The 22,094-nt window shown below is 40.4% G+C and overlaps 1 protein-coding gene across 3 annotated transcripts in view; it reads right to left on the bottom strand.

The window, feature by feature from the left end:
* Window positions 1-22,094, bottom strand: part of gpam (glycerol-3-phosphate acyltransferase, mitochondrial) — a 94,058-nt gene that overhangs the window by 68,076 nt on the left and 3,888 nt on the right. Inside the window, exon 1 of one of the 3 annotated variants that reach the window (XM_043712859.1) lies at window positions 17,596-17,894. The exons of 1 other annotated variant lie outside the window; for it this stretch is intronic. The gene's annotated coding sequence lies outside the window, so the exon portion shown is untranslated. Of the gene's footprint in view, window positions 1-6,429; window positions 6,612-17,595; window positions 17,895-22,094 lie in introns of those variants that run through there. One more of the 3 variants, XM_043712858.1, reaches the window with a different exon arrangement.

The raw sequence follows: 22,094 nt of genomic DNA, 5'->3' as shown, positions 1-22,094 counted from the left end.
TAACAAACAGTAATGGGCCCAGTACGAACCCCTGAGGCACTCCACTAGTCACAGACCTCCAGTCTGACAAGCATTCTTCCACTATTACCCTCTGTTTCCTACCATCAAGCCAATTTTACATTCAATTTGCCAGCTTGCCCTGGATTCCATGTGACTTAACCTTCCAGGGCAGCCTACCATTAGATTAGATTAGATTAGATTACATTAGATTAGATTACAGTGTGGAAACAGGCCCTTCGGCCCAACAAGTCCACACCGACCCGCCGAAGCGAAACCCACCCATACCCCTACATTTACCCCTTACCTAACACTGCGGGCAATTTAGTATGGCCAATTCACCTAACCTGCACATCTTTGGACTGTGGGAGGAAACCGGAGCACCCGGAGGAAACCCACGCAGACACGGGGAGAACGTGCAAACTCCACACAGTCAGTCGCCTGAGTCGGGAATTGAACCCGGGTCTCTGGCGCTGCGAGGCAGCAGTGCTAACCACTGTGCCACCGTGCCGCCCACCGTGCCGCTCCACCATGTGGAGCATTATCAAAGGACTTACTGAAATCCATATAAACTATGTCTACTGCCCTGCCCTCATCAACCTTCCTGGTCACTTCATCAATTAACTTTAACAAATTTGTGAGGCATGATCTCCCACTCACAAAGCCATGTTGACTACTCCTTGACTTTCCAAATGCATGTATACCTTATCCCTCTGAATATTCCTAAGTAACTTACCCAACACAGATGTTAAGCTTACTGGTCTATAGTTCTCAGGCTTTTCTTTGCAGGTCTTCTTGACTAGTGGCACAACATTCACTACCCTCCAATCTTCTAGGACCTCACCCCGTTGCTAATGATGATGCAAAAATATCAGCCAGGGGCCCTGCAATTTCTTCTCTAACCTCTTGCAGTTTTTTTGGATATATCTTGTCAGGACCAGGAGATTTATCCACCTTCATACATTGTAATACATCCAACACCTCCTCTATGTTATATGGACTGTCCCCAAGATATCATCACTAATATCCCCACATTCCCAAGTCTTCATATTTTTCTCCATAGTAAACACAGAAGAGAAATATTCATTGAGACCCTCGCCCATCTCCTGCGGTTCTCCACATACATGTCACTTTAAGGGGCTTTATTCCCTCTCTAGTATTTTTTTCCTTTAATATACTTAAAGTACCTCTTTGAATTCACCCTAATCTTCTCAGCCAAGGCTATCTCGTGCTTCCTTTTCCCCCTTCTCATTTCCTTCTTCAGTAAATTGCTGTATTTCCTGTACACCTCCAGAGATTCCCTTGATCCCAGCTGTCTGTACCTGAGCCATACTTTCTTCTTTTTTCTGGTTAAAGAACCAATATCTCTTGTCACCCAGGGTGCCCTATTCCTACCAATCTTACCTTTCAGCCTCACAGGAACAGGTTTTGAACTCTGCCTATCTTGCTTTTAAAGGCCTCCCACTTGCCAGAGGTCCCTTTGTTTGCAAACAAACTACTCCAATCAACCTCAGCAAGCTCTTATCTAATTCCATCAATTTTCGCTGTGCCCCAATTTTTAGACCAGTTTGGTCCCTCTCCATAACTATTTTAAAATTAATAGAACTATGATCACTGGTCCCAAAGTGCTCCCCCACTGTCACCTCCGTCACCTGTCCCACTGTATTTCCCAAGAGTCGGTCGAGTTTTGCCCTCTCCTGAGTAGGACCCTCTATATATGCTTGAGGAAACTTTCCTGAATGCATTTAAAAAAATTCCACCTCATTTAAGCCCTTAACGCTCTGGCAAATTATCCCAGTTTTTAAAAAAATTGTACTCAAATTTCAACATTTGTTATGGTGGGATTTGAACCCATGTCCACAGGACATTAGTTTGTGGTTCGTCCAGATGATACTAAAATAGGTGGGGAAGTAAATTGTAATGAAGAAATAAGAAATTTACAAATGAATATGGATAGAATTGGGGAATGGGCTGAAATCTGGTAGACACATTTAATGTGGATAAATGTGAGGTTATCAATTTTGGTCAGAGGAATACAAAGGCAACATATGATCTAAATGGAAAGAAACTTCAAAGTGCTTCAGTAAAGAGGGATCTGGATGCCCTTGTGTATGAATCACAGAAGACTAGTAGGCAGGTACAGCGGGTAATAATGAAAAGAAATTGAATTTTGGTATTTATTGAGAAAGGAATAGAGGGTACAAATCAGTGAAATCACATCTGGAGTACTGTGTGCAGTTTTGATCCCTTTAGTGGAGGAGGGATGCAGTCATATTGGAAGCAGTTCAGAGGAGATTTACTAAATTGATTCGAGAGAGGAGGGGTTTGTCTTATAAAGAGAGTTTGAGCAGTTTAGGCCTGTACTCTCTGGAGTTCAGGAAAATGACAGGAAACCTAATTGACATATATACCATGCTAAAAGGGATTGACAAAGTAGGTACAGAAAGGATGTTTCCTCATATGGGGCAATCTAGATTGAGGGGCAGTTTTAGGATAAGGGGCAGCAGATTTAAAACAAATGAGGAGAAATGGCATTCACTATCCCAGAGTGTGCTGGATTCTGGAACATTGGGTAAATTTAAGGAGGAGACAGACAAATGTTTAATTTGTTAACGGGTTTATGCTGAGTGGGCAGTAAAGTGGAGATGAGCCATGATTGCATTGAATGGCAGGACAGATTTGAGGGGTTGAATTGCCTAGTCCTGCTCCCAGTTCTTATGTTCTCTTACTACGACCTCTCCAATTGTGACAATGTAGCATATAAGTCTTTCACTGTATAACAACAAGAAATGATGCAAGTTTCTTCCTAATAGTTTGAGTGACAGCACCAAATTGCTCACAAATGTTACTAAGCATCTAAGTATACTTTAGGGAAACACAAATGGCTATTATGCTAACGTGTGGTTAGTAACTTAGTTTAGTTCTAAAATATTCAAGCTAATTACGGCAATAAATCTTAATATTGCAATTGACATTAATAAATAAAGATTTCCTGACTGTAACTGCTTGTGTGAACAGGAAAAGCCATGTTTCAGATGATACAAACTCAAACACAGAAGGGCCACAAATGTTCAAGCTGGCTCTAAATGAATAGTTAGGATTTTTTTCGAGTGGTACAGCATCCATCCAGGCATTTAGCAGGTCTAATTTCACACTTGACTTGCCTTACAGTGCCTAGGAGATTACTTTTAAATTGCTCTCCGTTTTCTAGTGATAGATTGGGGACAGCATTGTGTTTATTGGAAAAGGCTGCAGACACTGCTGCAGCATTGCGATAACATAGAAATTGGTATTGAACTCAGAGAGATCCCACTTAACCTTGTGATCTCAGCTCAAAGAGCACTGCATCTTATCCTTGCAACCCAACTGATGATTAATAGTTTGGAACAGCCAAAGGGTCTTAAAGCTTAATACATTTTGAATATAAAACTGTAGATGTGTAATGAAGTTGTACTTTGCAAAAAACATTCCTTTGTTCTTTAAAGAATTCACATTTGCATTGCATTTCATTGTATCTCAGAAATATTTTCAAGCATTTCACATATAATAATAAAAAAATCACTTATTTAGCACCTTTCATAACCTAAAGTGTTCTAAGTATTTGGTCATAATTGCAAATCAGGAAATGTAAGCTAAATCAGCTATTTGGCACAACAAGCTCCACAAACAGCAATGTTACAATGATCAAATATGATTTTCTGATGTTGATTGAGGAATAAATATTAGCCAAGACATTGTGGAGAACACTCCTGGCTTTCTTGAAATTGCACCATCAGGTATTTCACATAGAATAAAGAGGACAGACAGGTCCCTCTGACAAGGCAAAAGTGAAGACTGCAGATGCTGGAAACCAGAGTCTAGATTAGAGTGGTGCTGGAAAAGCACACAGATCAGGCAGACAATGCAGCATCCTTCAATTCTGTACTAGATATGTCAGCATTAAACATTGTGCTCAACAAATGCTGAAGTAAAACATTAACAAACACCAATAGATTTAGAGGCAAGTGTGTTTTCAACAGAGCCACAGCTGACACGTTATTTATACTTCATATACATATTATTTACAGAAGGGCTTCAAAGTACAGCTGTTATGTGGGGAATCACATCAATCATTCTGCACTCAAACTACCACAACAAGTTAAAGTTGAATTACTGGTTTAAGCAGATTTTACTGGTATTTGTTGTAGGTTGAATACCTGTCAGGACAAGGGAAGCAACTCCAACTCTGCTTTAAATACTGTAACACCAGAAACGTTAAAACAGATGAGCATGGCATCTGTTTTAACATAAGGACACACAAGGGTAGATATCAACAGATGTATACACATGCTGATTTTTTTCCCTAAGAGGTAAGTATCTGGAATTCCCTTTCCCAAAGGGTAGTGGATGTAGAATGTTCAATATTTTTATGGTAAAGATAGATAGATTCTTGATAACAGGGGAATGAAAGGTTATCCAGGACATGAAGGAATGTAGGGTTGAGATTAAAATCAGAGGAGCATGAATCTTATTGAATGATGGATCAGAATCGAACGGCCGAGTGACCTGCTCTTGTTTCTTGTTTATACATTTACTGGTTTGGTACTGCACACCACTAAGAATCCCAAGTGTGTTCTGTGTTGTCTGATCACGTATAGTAGAGGCCCTATAGTAGACACTGGCAACACACAGAAAAGAACACAAGTCAAAGCTCTTCTCCCTGTTAATTAGTGAACATGGTTTAAGATGAACAATAGGAAGTTGGGCTCCGCTTTTAGTCTCTTACCTAAAACCTGGATACTAGAGCAAGCAAGTAACAAAGTTGTACAGTCTTGGTTCTGCTTCCTGGTCAACTGTAGGACTGTACATCAGCATAAATCAACTCTTTAAGGCCAGAGGGAAGTGGGAACTTAAGGAAAAGCAATCCTACAGAATCAGCACAATAAGACCTCTTTTATCTGCCATAATAGCCTCATGCAGCAACATCCTGGACACCGGACAGTAAATGCATCATCCAAATTTAAAGGGGAAGTAATCTTTTTAGGGCTGTGGGGATGATTTAAGTCAGAAAGGAGACAATTGGTGTAACAAGTGAAGCCATACCCTGTACAAGGTGTTAAAATTAAGAACGATACATCACAGTAGGAAACTATTCAATGCATTACGCATTTGGAAAAATTCACCAATTCATTTCAACCCTTCTCAATTCCTCAAAGCCCTGTAATTATATTTCCTTTTCAAGTATTTATCCAATTCTCTTTTGTATGTTACTACAGAATCTGCTGCCACAAACATCAATTTGTTCCTGATCACCACACTCATAACCTCATGAAACTTCAATTGAAGAGCATAACCCTTTCCTTCTGACATATATCACTGGTTCCTACACAGCGCCCATTCAGGCAGGTATCCTTCTCAAAATCTTTCACAATGTCTCAAAGATAGCCTTCACCCTGGCACCAGGCACCATTTGAGTTAGTGCTCTCAGAAACGTCTATCCATCAATCCTCCAACAGCTCAATGACCATTTTTTCCCTACAATTTGATGTGCTCCCCAGTTGGTTGCCCCGTTCTGCCATTATTGTTCTTCTGACTGTGTAAAGCTGAAATAGAGCCACAGAGCTTCACAGCCCAGAAACAGACCTTTTGGTTGAACTTATCCATACCGAATAGATATCCTAAATTAATCTAGTCCCACTTGTCAGCATTTGGCCCATATCCCTCTAAATTCTTCCAATTCATACACCCATCCAGATGCCTTTTAAACGTATCAGCCTCCACCACTTCATCTGGCTGTTCATTCCACACTCACATCACCCTCTGCCTGAAAAACTTGCCTCTTAGTTCCCTTTTAAATCTTTCCCCTCTCACCTTAAACCTAAACCCTCTAGTTTGGACTCCGCCACTCCAGGGAAAAGGCCTTGTCTATTTACCCTATTCATGCTCCTCATGATTTTATAAACCTCTATAAGGTTACCCCTCAGCCTCCAACGCTGTAGGGAAAATAGCCCCATCCCCAAAGGTTGTCATCAGTATTCAGTGCTAGAAACTGGTTTCAACGTGTTACACTCTCAGAGGACTCTTGCTCTTTCTGCTTATTTATATCTTGCCAAATTGCCACCCACTCACTATTCTCCTGAATTCTCTGCAGCTGCAGGATGATCAACTCCTGAAGAGTGTGCTTCAGGGAATTCTCAACCTCCTACATATCCTTCAGTGACTGCAACCACTCCTTAAACTTAGGAACCAGAATTCAATTTGAGGTAGATCTTTTATTTGTGGTTACTTCAGACAGACAAATCATTTTGGATTTTCCACATGATGGACAAGAGTTCTTAGCTGACCCATCATTTTGTGTAATAATCAACCTACCTAGACAACATATACTTTTAGTTTAATATGTCCTTAGACTTGCATATTTTTATCCAGTAACATACTATATGAACTACTTACAAGTCAATTCCTTCTTTCATCAAATTCTCATTGTCACTTCATCTAGCAGATAATCCTGGCTCCGTTGTCCATCAAACTTCAAGCAGTCAATTGAGAAAGTAGATAATATACAATTGAAATTCAATTATAAGTTCCCTGACATGAAACATGAAACGACATCGTTCCCTGATTTTTTTGACTAGTTGATGCTATTAGTATAGCAATCATTGTTGCAACACAACTGGCACATTTTCAAGTCTTCTGTCCAACACTTTTTTTCAAATGTTTGCTGTTCACTACTGACATGAGGTTCATGTTGACATCTGACTGGTTGACAGTAATGACATGATTGATAAGGTGATATGAAATTATAATAATCGTCAACTTCATTACTGGTGCACCCCTTCTTGTATTTAATTCATTTATAGGATGTGGGCATTGCTGGCTGGGTCAACACTTATTGCCATTGTGATATAATGACAATTTGTAATGGGTATAGTAGTAAATCCTACCTAGCTGGTTTTCAATGCTCCCATTAATTTCAAAATTTTTACATCTGCTAAAGATCTTTCAGTGATTTAAGTCAAGCCTTCCAAAACCTCCCCTAGATCTTCAACCCAGCATGTGCCCTCTCCCACAGCTCAGAAATACTATGTATCCTTCACCTTTGTGGAAAGGCTTCAAACCAACGCAGGCCAACATTCTGAAATTCACCTCTGAAACTCCTTGTCTTGCTGTTTCAATCAGCCCCTTCAAATCTCTCCTCAAATTTCGTCTTCCCAATTTCTATTTCATAGCCAATCTGCTTTGTAAAACATCCAAAGATATTCTGTAACAAGAAGTTGGTGCCAGCTTTTGTTCCTCCTGTTAATTAACTTCACTGAACTTATCAATGTTCCTTCCATACAAGATTATGCTATTAGGTTTATAAAGGAGCACATAATGTTCCGGAAGTATCAAAGACAGCATCACAAACTTGCTTCTAAGTTAAAAATTATATTTACATAAAGATCAGGAAAGTCAGATAGTTTTAAACAAAATAAAATCTCAAACAGTGATTTGGGGCTCCAATGACAATTGGATTTATACTTTAAAATTATGAGCCCACTGCATATTTTAAGTACTTCAACTTCAGGAAAAGTGCTGGATAAGAAATTAAACTACAGTAACCTTTTGCTGGTATTACCTGAATTGAGTTACACCAACCCTTGGTAACTGACTTATCATTGGTTCTTTCTCCCAATGGATAACTATCTGGCTTACCACCAAAACTCAGTTTTTAAAAGTTAAACATTCTTGTATTTGCTCTGTTAACATTGAGCAAACCACTACAATGACTTTATCTGTTCTGTTTTATTTTAGTTCAACGCACCAAGATGTGAATATTTGAAAGTTAGTTATCAAAAGTTAATTGGATTGCTTTGCAATTTGTAGAACTAGACTGATTTCTAAGCAGGTCATTATACGATGTAAACATTTTACAAGTTAGGTCACCCTAACTTCTGAATGACCTGGCTATAGCAGGAGGGTGGTGGAAGCAGATTCAATAGTAACTTTCAAAATAGAATTGGATATATACTTGAAAACCTACCATCTGCAGTGCAAAAAGGAAAGAAGAGGACACTAGAAGCAACTGAGTGACTCTTTCAAAACATAAGCACAATAGGCCTAAATGGACTTCTCTGCTGTAGGATTCTGTGATTCTAAGGCCTACTGTACAGTACAATGTGTACTCTGCCTTAACAAAAAGATCAAGTATTCATTTGAAGGGAAGGATAATAATCTTGCACTCCAAAAACACAATCAAGAGAACTTACTAGAGAGTACTTAAAGGAGAAAGTGAAGACTGCAGGTGCTGGAGATCAGAGTCGAGAGTGTGGTGCTGGAAAAGCATAGCAGGTCAGGCAGCACCCGAAGAGCAGGAGAATCGACGTTTCGGGCATAAGCCCTTCATCAGATTTCCCTTCTACCCCTCTTTTGTTAAAATACTCCTCAAAACTTACCATGCTGACCATGGCTGAGTGACAGAAAAGCTTTCTTTCTCATTTCTCTGTTGCTCTTGCTCGTTGGGTTGTTTTATGACAATAAATAGAGGTGCTGTGTAAAAGTAAGTTGCTGGATACTGGGGAAAGCAGCAATAGCTAAAGCCCTGCTTCAAGCCTGATGAAGGGCTTATGCCCAAAACGTCGGTTCTCCTGCTCCTTGGATGCTGCCTGACCTGCAGCGCTTTTCCAGCACCACATTCTCGATTCAGATATTATCAAAGTACTTTAATTGCATCTTAGCAGCCCGACAGAACTTAACATATGCATATTAAGAAGGCTGATAATGTTATCCTCCCTGAGTTTCAATTAATCAGTTAGCTCGTTTTCTGATTTGCTCGTGTCTGCCTTTTTTAACAAACATGTTCTTTTCTGATTCAGAACCATCCTTATCGGTCTTTCTATTTTTACTACTACTTCGGAAACCCCCATCCTGCCTCTCTACTACTTTAAAGGCTCCCAAAAGAGATTTGGCAGATGAATAATATATAATTTGAAATAACTATTAATTGCATTTTTAAATGCAAAATCGAAGAAATCATAACTGCATTCAACAATGTACAAAGGTGATAAATTTCGATAATGTTGAAGATTTTAAGTTTTATTCTTCCCCATTTCAACACAGCTGACAATTAAGGCTTGCAAGTTAATTCTGAAATAGGAAACTTTGTAAAACTTTACCACTATGGATAGGACACAGATGAGGATCCCACTTGCAATGGAATAAATTGCCGACTATTGGTATTAGAATAAAACAAACGGGAAAAAAATTGACAATTGAAATTCAAAGGAGAAAACAGCAGACAAATTAGAAAGGTAGTGCAACTCAGCTCAGTTCATCCAAAAATCACAGATCTAAATCTTTGTTAATAGATTGCAGGGCTTCAACTTTTGCTGTTTTCCCCAGCATCCAACAACTCATATTTACACAGCACCTTTATTTACTGTAATAAAACAACCCAACTAGCAAGAGCAACAAAGAAATGAGAACAAAAGCTTTTCTGTCACCCAGCCATGGTCAGCACGGTAAGTTTTGAGGAGTATTTTAACAAAAGAGAGGTAGAAAGGAAATTCCAAAACAAGGATCAAAGCAGCTGAAGGCACAGCCACCAATACAGAGGAACCCTGATTATCCGAACATCGATTATCAGAATTTTGGATTATCCGAACAAGACCGCAAGGTCCCGATGCTTAGCTAAACAGTGTTATCAGGCATTTGATTATCCAAACAAAATACTCCCCGCCCGTATCGTTCGGATAATCAAGGTTCCTCTGTAATGGAATAGTGAAAATTAGACATGTGAAAGAAACTAGAATCAGAGGAGCACAAAGATTTCAAAAGCTTTTCGGACTAAAGGGTTACATGGACAGTAAAGGATCAGCTCACGGAGGGATACAGAAACTGAGACAATGGTTCCATTAAAACTGAAGGGGTGAATAAGATAATAAATTCCAATAATTGCCAAAACTCTCTAATTTTAATCTTAAACTCATCTTTTTGTTAATCTGATTCTCCTGTCAGTCGTTTTATTTGAAGCGGCACTTCTCTATTACCTTCAATTCCTCTGCATTCGGTCCTTTGATGGATGAAAGTGTCTCAGCTTCTTCACTCCTTACAACTCAGTCCTGAACTAAAGAGTCAGTCTCCTCTCTCATCATGTCCTTGGTCTGAAGTTTCTTCTTTTTTATCTTGGTTGTGCAGAATGAGACACAATACGCAAGATATGTTTCAAACTAGGGCACTATGCTGTTCAAACATGATTGCTTCCAATACATTGTCCACAAACTGTTGGCTATTTGGTGTACTATTCTATTTGATTTGTTAATTGTTTTATGATAAGTATGAATTTTATAAATACACATATAACCAATGCTTCATATTTTTGTGTTAAGGCAATGAAACCTGATAACACATTACTGCATCTTAAAATCTATTTAAAAGTATTCCACCTGTTATGAAAATTCTACAAGACAAATATTTAACACAGAAAGTGACAACGTAACAAATCCTGTCACACAGTAAGCTGAAAAGGAGTTCAAACTGAATCTTTGCCCCTCCATTTACCACTTTCCTTGCTTTAACACTTGGTCCCGGGCAGGACAAAGAGAAGCGTTTTGGGTCTGGTGCCCCTTCCTCAGATCTGAGGAAGGGGCACCAGACCTGAAATGTTAACTCTGATTTCTCTTCCAGATGCTGCCAGACTTGCTGAGCTTTTCCAGCAACTTTTGGTTTTGTTTCTGATTTACAGCATCTGGAGTTCTTCCAGTTTTTATTTAGGATAAAGTGAAGCTAGTTTGCTTCTGACCGCTTTAAACAAAGATGACAGTTGAAGCACAAAGTATCAACTAGTGAACTGGCACAAGTAATTAATTAGTAAAATAAATCACCTTACAAAATGCTTGAATCTGAACACCTTATACAAACGACGGTTTACAAAATTCTAATATTTACAGCATTCTTCGGAAGCTGTCAACTGTCTCCTAATACCCTGTTTGGTACCTGTGACAATTTCTTGGAAACAGGTAAGTAAGGCACAGCGACATTCACAGTGTTTTCCTTCCACCTTCTTTCAGAGCAAATTGTCAGAGTGAGAGATGTGGAAGATTGCCAACATGTGACCAGATTGACAATGCTACCGTTATTATACATTAGCCTGTGCAAACATTGGAGGGAGCTGCAAATGAAGAAACTTAATTCATTTATTGTGGCAAAAACAAAAGTGAAAAACATGACCCTTGCCATAGAAGAGCTGGTTTGGTCATCTGGGCGCAAGAGCTGCTGTGGGACTACTCTCCTGTGATTCAGATTGCATAATAGCCAAAGGAAAAGTGTCTGTTAGCTCCAATCTTGCAACTCCTTAGCCCAATGGATTGACACACTTGCTCAGCCAGCAGATTGAAAAGCCAATTTCACACAGCTATAGATAGAGACTCTGCCCCTTTCTCAAGGAATGCAGAGAACACCAGGACCATCATGGGCATAATTTCCATTTAAGTTTAGTACATGTGTTTAGGAGATAGGGAAGGATCCTTTGATACAAAGTTATAATATAAAGTTTTCACTGGTCTCTGTGCTATTGGAAAGATGTTGTGAAACTTGAAAGGGTTCAGAAAAAATTTACAAGAATGTTGCCAGGGTTTGAGGGTTTGAGCTTATAGGGAGAAGCTGACTAGACTGGGGTTACCTTCCCTGGAGCCTTGGAGACTGAGGGGTGACCTTACAGAGGTTTATAAAATGATGTGGAGTATTGATAAGGTGAATAGACAAGGTCTTTTCCCCAGGATTGGGCATGTCCAAACCTAGAGGGCATAGGTTTAAGGTGAGAGGGGAAAATTTTAAAAGAAACCTAAGGGCCAACTTTTTCATGCCCAGGATGGTTTATGTATGGGATGAGCAGCCAGAGGAAGTAGTGGAGGCTGGTACAATTATAACATTTAAAAGGCAACTGGGTGGTTATATTAATAGGAAGAGTTTAGAGGGGTATGGGCTAAATGCTGGCAAAGGGGACTAGATTTATTCAGGATATCTGGTTAGCATGGATGAGTTGGACCAAAGGGTCTGTTTCCATGCTATATATTTCTATGACTCTAAGACAATGACACCTATTAATTCTACTAGAATTTACTTCTAGATTAATGCACTGATCTCAGCATCCAGGGAACCATGATAAACAATGCAGGTTTACGAGTAAAACATCCGCATGCATTCAGGTCTAAAATCCTAAATGGACATGTCAAGACTGATAAAGATGTAACAAACTTCTTAAACAGTTTTCGCCCAAGAAATCATCAAGGTGGAAGGTTGACTCTCTGAGCAAGGTGACAACGTCACAGTATGTCTTAATTTAGATACTGAATCAGGATGTATTTTTTGTTTTCCTGTTTTCCGAAGATCTCATTGCTTTTGGTGGGACAATGCACACTGCTGAGACCCATAAATAATGAAGATACATTTCAGTATTTATCCAACCCCTATGACTCAGCAGGCAAAGCATAATTTCATTTCTAAACTTTGCTTCCTATCCCACGTCCCTCACATCACCAAAACTACTAATTTCCACATCTACAAAATGCCTACCTCAGCCCCCATGCCATAACCCGCATGTGTGCTTTCCACTTCCAGTTTTGATTATTCTAACATAGTTGCATCTGGATCTCTTATCTGTATTCGGTGAATTCCACCAGGTCCAAATTGTAACTGTCCTGCATTCAAAGATTTAAAGCTCTCACCTTCAAATTTCTCCTTCCAAAATTCTCATGCTCTATTTGAATAAAAGCAAGTTAATACAATGTTACATGGGACTGTGATGCTTTTGGATCACGGTCTCAGTTTTAGTTTTTCTGACTTCTGCACTCAGGCAAGAGAGGAGAAAAACAGGGCTAAAGGCGCATCTTGCTGCCAATATGCTTGCTAATTTATAAGCATTTAAGGATGTGAGGTAAGTATAGGATTGTCAGATACACCAGCAGTCTGACATCCCAGCCTCTGCAGTCCTCATTATCTCCAACTAAAGGATAACCAACTGAGTGAGGGTCAGCTGACACCCTTCTTCATCATTTGACACTTGGATGTGAAGAAACCATTGTTTAAAAAAACGTGAATTACACAGAAATCATTTTATCTTTGAAGACTGAGGTAATTTTACAGCTTTTCAGTGATTCAACCCAAAACAGATATGGTCAACAGCAGACTGCACAATGAAATAACCTCTGTTCAGCATTTAATCTTCTTTTGCTGACCAGGTAATTCACTGAAAGAGTTTGCTGCAGAGTACTGCAGGATCTTGACTTTGCTGAATGAACAGAGGTAGTACCAAGTCCTGCAATGTCACTGGGAGACAGGAGTTTCATTACAGAATCACGTGCAAAATTGAACGTCGGAAAATCATAACTTTGCAAAATGGACAAACTATAAAATTAACAGTCATGCTTTAAATTTGCTTCTCATGAATATGACAATGTTACTTTCTCGTTATTTCCTCATTTTTGAACTTTCTCTTCAGATGTCACTTGGCATTACTAAAATACAGTTCCATGGAAAACAGCTTGCATGAAACGTATTGGTATTCGTTCACCAAAATCCTGCATGTGAATTGGCTGTTCAATCATGGAGCTAATCACAGCTAAGTTTCATCCCATTCTTACCAGCATCCACAAAGAATATCTAGTATGGGGAGTAGTTGACAGTGAGAACCATTCTCTGCCCTCATATCGGTATGTTGCTGCATCCTTTAAGATCACTTTGGCTCAGATTGAATCTAACACTTTCCTGTTCTGTATCAATTCATGATGGCAGGCATACATCAACTCAACCATCCATTCAGCAAGTTCAAGGCAACCACACATGAAGGAAGAGCTAATGATGAGTCCTTCAATGACTTTGCTCTATGTACTTACTCAGTAGTACAGCCTGATGTTAGTTTTAAGACCTCTGACCTCCCAATCAATGCTGACAACTTCAAGACATAAGAAAAGCCAATATGAGAGTAAATTTCTAAATTTTAAACATCAAAACTAGTAATCTTGTACCACTGTTATTCAAATACTGGTTCAAACCAGGTTCTGCTTACTTAATACCTGCACCACAAACAAATTCAACAATATTTGATACTCCAGAAAAAGGTGGATCTTTAAAGTCCCAGACCTCACAGATCTTTATCAGGGCAAGTAATTAAGGCAGCGTGAATAATTTATTTTGGAAGTGTGGGAGATGCATGCGAGAAACCAGACTAATCAAGCATCAGGCTGGCCTCTGGAGGCTGACCACAAGTTTACTTCATCAGCTATTTATTAACATGTGTTGACAACTGGCACTGGTGCAAAAACATAGCTCGTATTGTCAATTCAAACAATACCAGATTCAGTGTATTAGAGATATTCAGTAATATTTAATTGAAGGTCACTACCATGAAGGTGGAACTGGCTGGAGTTGCTCTCTTGCATCTTTATAACCAATTCTTTCGCACCCAATTCATGCTTACAAACACATATTCCAAACTGAAAACTCAGAATGCAAACCATTTGATACAAAGTGGGAAAGAAAAGGTAAATTAAAATAGTATTGCAGAATACAATCATAAATTCTATGTAAAGTCCCTCCTTCCTGCTCTGGTAAATAATCCAATCATATCATAAAGTTGATTCACCAAGGAACCAGGGGGAAAAAAATTGACCGACCATGCTGTGTAGAATTTCCAGAACATTTACACAAGGATCGGTGCTGGGTCCACTTATTTTCATCATTTATAGAAATGATTTGGATGTGAGCATTAGAGATATAGTTAATAAGTTTGCAAATGACACCAAAATTGGAGATATAGTGGACAGCGAAGAAGGTTACCTCAGATTACAATAAGACCTTGATCAGATGGGCCAGTGGGCTGAGAAGTGGCAGATGCAGTTTAATTCAGATAACTGTGAGATGCAGCATTTTGGGAAAGGGAATCTTAGCAGGACTTATACGCTCAATGGTAAGGTCCTAATGGAAGTGTTGCTGAACAAAGAACAAGAGCAGGTTCAAAACTCCTTGAAGGTGGAGTCGCAGGTAGATATGATAGTGAGGAAGGCGTTTGGTATGCTTTCCTTTATTGGTCACAGTATTGAGTATGGGAGGTGGGAGGTCATGTTGTGGCTGTACAGGACGTTGGTTTGGCCACTGTTGAAATATTGCGTGCAATTCTGGTCTCCTTCCTATCAGAAAGACGTTAAGAGACTTGAAAGGGTTCAGAGAAGATTTACAAGGATGTTGCCAGGGGTGGAGGATTTGAGCTATAGTGAGAGGCTAAACAGGCTGGGGCTGTTTTCCTTGGAGCGTCGGAGGCTGAGGGGTGACCTTATAGAGGTTTATAAAATCATGAGGGGCATGGATAGGATAAATCAACAAAATCTTTTCCCTGGGGTTGGGGGGTCCAGAACTAGAGGGCATAGGTTTAGGGTGAGAGGGGAAAGATATAAAAGAGACCTAAGGGGCAACTTTTTCACGCACATGTTGTAACGTGTATGGAATGAGCTGCCAGAGGATGTGGTGGAGGCTAGTACGATTGCAACATTTAAAAGGCATTTGGATGGGTATATGAGTAGGAAGGGTATGGAGGGATATGGGCCGGGTGCTGGCAGGTGGGACTAAATTAGGTTGGGATGTCTGGTCAGCATGGACGAGTTGGACCAAAGGGTCTGTTTCCATGCTGTACTCCTCTGTGACTCTACTCTTCTGGCATCCCTCTTTCAGATATGCAAAGGGAGTATAACATCATGGGAAACGTTTTTAAGAAAGTAATTAATAGTATCCACATGTTGTTGCACATATAAATTTAATTTTGATATTTCTTCTCAGCCTTGAGATGTAACTAACAGCTAGAAAAATTCCTGCAAACATCTTTCTTGACCAAACACAGAACAAGATGAAACCTGGAATGTCCCTGGTCTGACCACCTCAAATAATCAAGATGTAGAGTCTCAGTTGGCTGTTCAACCATGGGGCTAATTACAGGGGAGCTGTAATTCAATCCCTGCCAGCATCCACAAAGAAAAACAGTTATCAGGGAAACTAATGCAAAGATCTGTTTTCTCAATTCAGCAAGGGAACTTCTTATTGTCAAATAATGACGTCTGATCAGAATGAGAACAAAGTTCAAGCTGTCAAGCCCATTTCCACTCAAATGACTAAGTGTAAAAATAAACCTCCGAGAACTGCCTGGTATCAATTTGTACCCCTTCAGGTGTGGTCATTGCCAATCTTTGTGCTTCATGGGTCCTTGGGTCTCCATTTACAATCTGTCAATGAAATACTAAGTACATTGCTGTTTGGTGCCTTTCATTAGCTATTCCACAATTGCAGGCACAAGTAATCCAATTAGGAAGCAGGCTTATGACACATTTAATCCGGATGATAATACTCTTCCCAGTACTTAATCTTGAGAAAAGTGACATTTACAGATGACCGTTTTATGAGGAAATTCAGAAACATAGTCACCAATTACCTAAAGTGATGGGATAAAACTCCAGATCTGATATAATGATTGAACATAACCATCCAAAATCTGCAAATCCCGATTTACAGGTTGGAATCACAAAGCTCTATGGATTATTGGATCCACTATCATTCCATTATTATTCTTATGAACTTTAGTCCCATCTTTTACCTTTTCTCCTGAAGGCAGCCCCTAGCTGCTGGGACACAGTTCTATTGGTTCACCCAAATTTTTTTTGCTCCTGTGTGGCATGATGGGGTGACCTTGCAGGGGTAACAAAGATGACCGACTCAGAAGATAGCCACACCTTCCCAGCAGTAATAAACTGCTAAGATCCTGGCCTGTTGTTGTACAAATCAACATCTGTACTCCTTCTAACAACCACACTCCCAGAACAAATCAACTAACAACAAGGAAAGGGAAACAACCATAGTATAACCTTGGTGACCTAGGTAAACTCACAAAGATTCGCTGTCCTGTATTCTTTATTCGGAGAGATTCAGACTATGCAGATTTAGTATCTTCAGGCTTCATACCATCACTGAACTCTCAGTGTGAATGCGCTACAAACCAGATATTGAGCTTTCATTTTATGCAATAATCAAAGCAGCCATTGTAGTATACTGGAGGAGGAGATCCGGATCAAACTGCACGGGACTGAAAAAGCTTTCAAAATAATTGAGAAGCAGATTATTTGCACTGGAAAGCTAATGCACTCATAAGTAAAGGATCTGTTGATGTAAACTAACTACAAACTTCTGGTAACTCTTGTGTTACCTTTTATATTCTAAGTTAACCTTTCAGTTACAAATAGGTTAGTTGCAACAGCAACTCTAATGATCCTAAGAATTGGGTCAGGGAGAATTATAGTTTCACTGTGGCTTAAATTGGTCTTACTCTCCAAAGTTAATTCAATCAAAACTTTCTCTAACATGAACTGAATCACGCCCGAAAAAGAAAGCACATTCCAGGAAGTTACCTTAGAAAGTCTTACATCAAACTTTATAAGGAAACATAACATTTCAAGTACAGAATTGCCAACATCCAACTCTCAGTGGCAGCTTTTAATCAGCATTTTCTTATCCTCAAGAATAATTTTTAAATCATATACAACTTCCTCCACCTTCAAAAGTCTTCTACAAACCTACCCCTTCAATTAATCTTTTCTCACTTACTTAAACTTTTCCTTCAAATCCTCCTTGATGTCTATTGTCCTGGAAATTTCACACTTGCAGCATTTTCAATTTCTTTCTTGTATTACATTTCTGTCAAACTATAATACAGTCACATGCAGTGACAACAAACATAAGGTCATCGTAGTAATATAAAGCCCTCGCTTATTTATATATAAATGCATTTTAAAACCTCAAGCAAGCACATTTGGAGTGGAGCAGGTTTCCAACCTTCACAATGACCCATCTGAGCCAAGTGAAAGGATCACTGCCACAAAAACACACGTCAGCACAGACTCACAACCGCTTAATTGGATAGAACTGTCCTTTTGTTGTGGAACGCAAACAGGATGCAGGTCGACTGATGAATGAATCTTATTCTCAATGCCAGTTAAAGCTTACGCACAGATGTTGACTGTCAGGGTAAGTCTTTTCCAAAGGTACAATTGACAGAAAGGAAATGTATCTCCATGGAAAAGCATTCAGAAAACCTTTGCCTGTCCTTTTTCAAATATGCATTGATATAAATATAAAGAAAATACTGTAGTTGCTGGAAATCTGAAATAAAAACAACGCTGGAAATACTCAGCAGATTTGGTAGCGTATATGAAGAGAAGGACAATGTTAATACTTCAAGACAAATATAATTTATCTTCAGCATTGAATAGTCATATTCTATTCAAAATGTTGACTATGCTTTTCTCTCCTCAGACGCTGCCAAATCTACTAACAAAAATAACCCCATTTTTCCTGACAGCAGCTTTTGGTGATGGTTCCTTTATTACTACTCACAACTCACTGCGGCTCATCTTTTATTCCATTAAATGCCTTTTGCTTTATGCTAACATCCATTTTGTCATGTAATCACTCCTGCATTCCATCCTACCATAGGTCCTCCCATCAGCCTACAATGTTTAAGGTGCTTAAAATCTTTTACAACTCCAATGTTTTCCAATTCCAAGAGAAGGTTGTTGATCTTGCAAGAGCTGCATCTGTGGGCCATTTCTAAATGCCTTTCAGAAAGTGATGGTGAACTTCGTGCTTAAACCGCTGCAGCCTTTAGGGGGTGGGTACATCCACACCGTTGTTTCAGAGTTCCAGGCTTTTGACCCAGCCACAATGAAGGAACGAGAATATAATTCCAAAGTCAGTCTGGTCTCTGGCTTGAAGAGAACTTTCAGATGGTGGTGTTCCAAAGTATCAGCTGCCCATGTCCTTCCAGATGGGAAAGAACTTTGGTTTGGAAGTTAGCGAGGCAATGGCCTGATTACATTATTATTGGATTATTAGTCCAGAGACCCAGGTAATGTTCTCAGGACTTGGGCTTGAATCCCACCGTGGCACATGGTGGAATTTGAATTCAATACGAATCTGGAATTGAAAGTCTAATTAACTTGTTGTCAATTGTCAGAAAAACCCATCTGGTTCACCAATGTTATTTAGGATCTGCTGTCTTTACCTGGTCTGGCCTACATGTGACTCCTGACCCACAGCAATGCAGTTGCCTCTTTCAATTAGGGATGGTCAATAAATGAGCCATGAATTAATTGCAAAAAAGATGCTGTCAAAGGAACCTTGGTGAACTGGTGTATTACACACTGCTGTCACTGTACGTAGGTGGTGAAGGGAGTGAATGCTGAAGGTGGTGGATGGGGTGCCACTTTCCAGATTGAGTTTGAGTTTGATTTTGATTGATTGTTGTGACATGCATCAAGATACAGTGAAAAATGTTGTTTTGAATGCTATACAGGTAGATCATACCATACAAAGTGCAACAAGGCAGCAGGACAGAGAGCAGAACACAGTGTTACAACTGCAGAGAGAGAAAATAAATCAGAATTAACATCTGGAATTTCAAAAGTCTGATAATTGCGGGGAAAAAGCTCTTCCTGAATCTGTTCATACATGCATTCAGACTTTTATATCTTCTACCTGATGAAAGGAGGTGGAAGAGAATATAATCAAGTGGGAAGGGTCTTTGATTATGTGGTTGCCTTCCCGAGGCAGTGGCGAGTACAGATGGAGTCAAATGTCTTCAATGTAGTTGGACTAGCAGTCATTTGTGTAAGTGGAGAATAGTCCATCACATTCCTGACTTGCATCTTGTAGGTGAGAATAAGGAGGTGATCACTAGAATCATAGAGATGTACATCACGGAAACAAACCCTTTGGTTCAACCTGTCCATGCTGACCAGATATCCCAACCCAATCTAGTCCCACCTGCCAGCACCTGGCCCATATCCCTCCAAACCCTTCCTACTCATACACCCATCCAGATACCTTTTAAATGTTGCAATTGTAGTAGTCTTCACCATTTCCTCTAGCAGCTCATTCCATACACGCTGTGTGAAAATTTTGTCCATTAAGTTTCTTTTATACCTTTCCCCTCTCACCCTAAACCTATCCTCTCTAGTTCTGGACTCCCCCACCCCAGGGAAAAGACCTTGTCTATTTATCCTATCCATGCCCCTCATAATTTTGTCAACCTCTATAAGGTCACCTCTCAGCCTCCGACGCTCCAGGGAAAACAGCCCCAGCCTGTTCAGCCTCTCCCTATACCTCAAGTCCTCCAACCATGGCAACATCCTTGTACACCTTTTCTGAAACCTTTCAAGTTTCACAATATCTTTCCGATAGGAAGGAGACCAGAACTGCACACAATATTCCAACAGTGGCCTAACCAACATCCTGTACAGCCGCAACATGACCTCCCAACTCCTGTACTCAATACTCTGACCAATAAAAGAAAGCATATAAAACACCTTCTTCACTATCCTATCTACCTGCGACTCCACTTTCAAGGTGCTATGAACCTGCACTCCAAGGTCTCTTTGTGAAGCAACACTCCCTCGGAGAAAGTGAGGACTGCAGATGCTGGAGATTAGAGTCAAGATTAGAGTGGTGTTGGAAAACTACAGCACAGGAATGACAGCCACATTCCTGATGAAGGGCTCCTGCCCGAAACGTTGATTTTCCTGCTCCACAGATGCTGCCTGACCTGCTGTGCTTTTCCAGCACCACTCTAATTTCAACACTCCCTAGGACCTTACCATTAAGTTATAAGTCTTGTTAAGATTTGCTTTCCCAAAATGCTGCACCTAACATTTATCTGAATTAAACTCCATCTGCCACTTCTCAGCCCATTGGCCCATCTGATCAAGATCCTGTTGTAATCTTGAGGTAACCTTTTTCGCTGTCCCCTACACCTCCAATTTTGGTGTCATCTGCAAACTTACTAACTATACCTCTTATGCTCACATCCAAATCATTTATATAGATGATGAAAAGTAGTGGACCCAGCACCAATCCTTGTGGCACTCCACTGGTCACAGGCCTCCAGTCTGAAAAACAACCCTTCACGACCACCCTCTGTCTTCTACCTTTGAGTCAGTTCTGTATCCAAATGGCTAGTTCTCCCTGTATTCCATGAGATCTAACCCTGCTAACCAGTCCCCCTTCTTGAATGCCTTACTGAAGTCCATATCAATCACATCTACTGTTCTGCCCTCATCAATCCTCTTTGTTATGGTGGCTCAGTGGTTAGCACCGCTGCGTCATAGTGCCAGGGACCGGGGTCAGATTCCCGGCTCGGGCAACTCTCTGTGTGGAGCTTGCTCGTTCTCCCCGTGTCTGCATGGGTTTTCTCCATGTGCTCCGGTTTCCTCCCACAGTCCAAAGATGTGCAGGTCAGGTGAATTGGCCATGCTAAATTGTCCATAATGTTAGGTGGATCAGTCATGGGTAAATGTAGGGGAATGGGTGGGTTGCTCTTCGGAGGGTCGGTGTGAACTTGTTGGGCCGAAGGGCCTGTTTTCACACTGTAGGGAATCTAATCTAATCTAAAACCTCAATCAAGTTTGTGAGATATGACTTCCCACGCACACAGCCATGTTGTCTATCTCTAATCAGTCCTTGCCTTTCCAAATACATGTACATCCTGTCCCTCAGGAGTCCATCCAACAACTTGCCCATCACCGATGTCAGGCTCACTAGTCTATAGTTCCCTGGTTTGTCCTTACCTCCCTTCTTAAACAGTGGCACCACGTTCGCCAACCTCCAGTTTTCCGGCACCTTGCCTGTGACTATTGATGATACAAATATCTCAGTAAGAGGCCCAGCAATCACTTCCTTAGCTTCCCACTGTGTTGAAAATGTGTTGCTGGAAAAGCGCAGCAGGTCAGGCAGCATCCAAGGAACAGGAGAATCAACGTTTCGGGCATAAGCCCTTCTTCAGGAATGAGGAAAGTGTGTCCAGCAGGCTAAGATAAAACGTAGTGAGGAGGGACTTGGGGGAGGAACGTTGGAATTGCAATAGGTGAAGGGAGGTCAAGGTGAGGGTGATAGGCCGGAGTGGGGCGGGGGCAGAGAGGTCAGGAAGAAGATTGCAGGTTAGGTAGGCGGTGCTGAGTTCGAGGGATTTGACTGAGACAAGGTGGGGGGAGGGGAAATTAGGAAACTGGAGAAGTCTGAGTTCATCCCTTGTGGTTGGAGGGTTCCCAGGC

The sequence above is a fragment of the Chiloscyllium plagiosum genome, chromosome 22, assembly GCF_004010195.1.
Source record: "Chiloscyllium plagiosum isolate BGI_BamShark_2017 chromosome 22, ASM401019v2, whole genome shotgun sequence".
Lineage (NCBI taxonomy): Eukaryota > Metazoa > Chordata > Chondrichthyes > Orectolobiformes > Hemiscylliidae > Chiloscyllium > Chiloscyllium plagiosum.
Note: the sequence above shows the minus strand (reverse complement) of the source record. Positions and strands in the feature narration are given on the sequence as shown.